The sequence below is a fragment of the Meleagris gallopavo genome, chromosome 4, assembly GCF_000146605.3.
Source record: "Meleagris gallopavo isolate NT-WF06-2002-E0010 breed Aviagen turkey brand Nicholas breeding stock chromosome 4, Turkey_5.1, whole genome shotgun sequence".
In the NCBI taxonomy this organism is placed as follows: Eukaryota; Metazoa; Chordata; class Aves; order Galliformes; family Phasianidae; genus Meleagris; species Meleagris gallopavo.
The window spans coordinates 42,125,007-42,128,610 of record NC_015014.2 but is presented as its reverse complement, the minus strand read 5'-3'; the positions used below and the strand labels follow the sequence as shown (position 1 = coordinate 42,128,610).

General features: G+C 45.4%; 1 long non-coding RNA gene across 1 annotated transcript; it reads right to left on the bottom strand.

Annotated features, from left to right (window-relative positions):
• Positions 1–1,688: 1,688 nt before the first annotated feature.
• On the bottom strand, positions 1,689–3,552 carry LOC109367342. Its single transcript, XR_002114400.1, has 2 exons — positions 2,560–3,552; positions 1,689–2,201 (listed from the first exon to the last, which is right to left on the bottom strand). It is a non-coding gene; the product is annotated as an uncharacterized LOC109367342 (long non-coding RNA).
• Positions 3,553–3,604: the final 52 nt, after the last annotated feature.

Genomic DNA, 3,604 nt, shown 5'->3' with positions numbered 1-3,604 from the left:
TAAGAATGGATTTCAATATTTGATGAGTATGCTCAATGATAGCTTGTCCAGTGGGAGAATGAGGAATGCCTGTAATATATCTAGCCTCCCATTCTTAGAGAAAAGTTCTAGTGGCCTTAGAAGTATATGCAGGTCCATTATCTGTTTTTATAGTATGTGGGATCCCCATAGCAGCATAAGCAGATAACCAGTGTTTACAGGCATCGTGACTGCGTTCACCTGTATGTGCAGTGGCAAACATGTAAGAAGAATGCGTATCTATTGTTATATGTACAAATCTTACATGGCCAAATTCAGGAACATGAGTGACATCTGTCTGCCACAGTTGAAGAGGTTCTGTGACATGGGGATTTCTCCCAGTTTGAGGCAAAGGAGCAATTGCTTGGCATTCTGGGCATGTTAGAATAATATTACAGGCTTGATCCACTGTCAGTTGGAATTGTTTTTGTAAGGCTCTCCTATTCCGATGGAAAAATTGATGGGAGAGTCACGCTTGCTGAAATAATTGAGGGGTAGCAAAGGCGACTGTGCTTGATCAGCCTTACGGTTGCCCTCAGTTAAAGGACCAGGCAACGCAGTGTGTGATTGAGTATGCATAATGAAATAAGGAAGAGTACAGTGAGAGACATAATGTACAACTCGCTTGGGCTGTGCAAACAAAGCAGGGTTTTTAACTTCCTTAAGAAAAGATTCTTCAATCTGCTGAATGATACCTGTAACATACAAAGAGTCAGTTATTGTATTAAGCTTCTGTTCTGAAAAATTTGAAAAGCTCAAGCTACCACAGTGAGTTCTACAATTTGAGGTGATCCATCGACAACATGTACATCTGACTGCCATCGTGCAGCAGTCGCACACCAGAGAATCACTGCTTGGTGTGTCTTGCCAGAGCCATCTGTAAATACAGTAACATTATTAGGTATTGTAACATGTGAAAGTAAAATACTAGTAGCAAGGGACAGATCACTCAAATTATGTAGTAACGGGTGTTTGGGGAATGGGTGGAGATTTGTTCGATATAATCTTGCCATAGCAGTTTGTAAAGCGAGCGACTGTGCAAGCATCCAATCTAAATCGTTTTTAGTAGCAGCCATGTAGATCCAATCAGGGTCAAGAGCTCGTAAAATTTGTAGACGATGTCGACCTCGCTATATTAGCATTGCAAACATCTCTACTCCTGACGTAATCGTTTTTGAAAATGTATACAGTAAGAATATCCATTTGAGGATAATGAGAGGATCTTTTCTTGAGGTATGCCATTGACATAGCAAGCTATATGGCTGGTATGAGTTTGATATTCTTATTAGAAATACTGGAAGTGATAAACAAACATGATGGCTATATCGACGTTGTAATGATGTTATTACAGAGTCTAAGTATTGTAGTGCTTCTGGTATCTTTTAGAGGTTAGATCTGGGTCTCCTTTGAGTAGCTGGAATAGAGGGTGAGGCTCTTGAGTAATAATATCCAAAAGCAGTCGCAGCCAATTGGTGGTCCCTAATAATTTTTGCAGATCATTTAGTGTCTGTACATGAGGTACTATTTTGAGGATTTGCGGTTGAATGGTGTGAGATGTAATTTTCCATCCTAAATATTTCCATGGAAAACTAAGATGTACCTTTTCCTCTGCTATTTGTAAACCAACAGATTGGACTGCCTGCCAGACGAACAGTAAAGTGTCCTTTAGATCCTCTTTTTGTTCTGCTGCTATGCTTCTGCTATATGTTCTGCTATATATCGTCTACGTAATTATTAATAAGGATGTGAAGCCTAGCTTTTTTACTGGTTGTAATGTATTTGCTATAGACAATTGACATATTGTTGGATTATTAAGCATTCCTGATGCTAACATGGTCCAATGATACCTTTGAGCAGGGCATTGTTGGTTGATGGAGGGCATTGAGAAAGCCAAGCATGGTGCATCTTTTGGATCTGCTGGAGCAGAATCAAAAAATTCCTCTGGTTCCGATCCGTTTCTGTCTTTAAGCAAGTTACATGCAGACTGCAGAGATGCAGCAGCAGGAGACATAGGCGAGTTGGAGGAAGGCAGTGTGATGGTTAGCGTCAGGGGCAGAGCAGAGGACGGCAGCGCAATGAGCGTTGGGGGCGGAGCCGAAGGGGAGGGTCCGCAATTTCTCTTCTCCCGGGCCGGGGCAGAGTCGGAGCCGCAGATCGAATCTGGGCTGCAGCTGCTTTCTGCACTGAGAGGCGGTGGCAGGTGGAAAGGAGGGCAATGAGAAATAATTAGAAGAAATTCTTCCTTGTCGAATTTAAGCCCTTCCGTTATTTGGTGCCAAACAGGTAAAAGTTTAGCAGCCATTCTGTCTTTAGTAATAGAAGCTTCTCAGAGTTTTGTGCCAATTTTGTCCCAAAGCTCTCCAGTAAATGAGAATCCACTTCTCGGAAATTCAGGGACATTTTTGCTTATCCATTTAACAAAAGTAACTGATGCTGAGGTAGATACAGGCTGTTTTTGAAACTTTAAAACTAACAGTAACACTTCAAGATTTACTTGTTGCTCCTTCATTAGTGAACTCTCCACAGTTCCCGACTGCTCACCTTCTGTCCTGCGGAGTGCTGCGAGTGCCAAACAATCCCTCCGCAGTTCAGTCAGGCGGTGCTGCTGAACCAGGCTCACTCAGCCTCAGCTTGTTATAACCATATATCCCACCAATATTCCCTCATCTTCCCCTATAACTCCCTACAGTCCCTGTATTTGGGCCTATATCTGGACCATCTAGCCCCACATCCTTCCATAGCCCACATTATACTCCCACACAGCCCCCCATAGACCCTCCCAAAACACCTCAATGCTCCCTATCGCACTGCGTCCCCAAGTAACCCCTTCACAGCCCTCTATTGCCCTAAATCCCCCTATATCCACCCCTATAGTCTCATATACCCCAATACCCTAATACCTTACCACAGTCCACTATAGCCCCGTATGCCTCCATATACCCTGACAGCCTTCTGGAGCCCACTATCCCCCTCACAGCCCTCACCAGCTCCCCATAACCCCTATCACCCCTCTATCTCTCTATTATCCCCCCTTATATCTCTCCCATAGCTCCCTGTACCCCATAACCCCAACAGGTTTGGATGCTGTGGGGTGCGCGTTGTGTGGGGATTGGTGATGGATATCACATATCTGTATCCATCCCATATTCATCCCATATCCGTTTCCCACATCCATTCCACGTCCATTCCATATCTCATCCCATCACACTATCATCACACTCCCCTCTCATATTCTTCCCATACTGATCCCATACCCATCCCATATCCACAGCCCCTCCCATATATATCTCACTTCCCCATATACCATCCTGTATCCATCCATATCCTCACATTCCAGTCCCACATCCCTAATCCCAGGCCCATATCCATATCCCAACCCCACATCCCAGTCCCACTCCCAGCCCTTCACCCCACACGGAGGTGGTTTATGGCTGCACAGGCGCCCTTCCCTGTCCCGGTGCCGCCCTCCGTCCCTCCCGGCTCTGGCGTCGCTGTCCTCAGCACCACTTCCGTCGTGCCGCGGTTCCGTCTCGGCGCTGCCCGGACAGCTCTGCCGTGCAGCGGCTCAGCCAATCGGAGCCAGAGG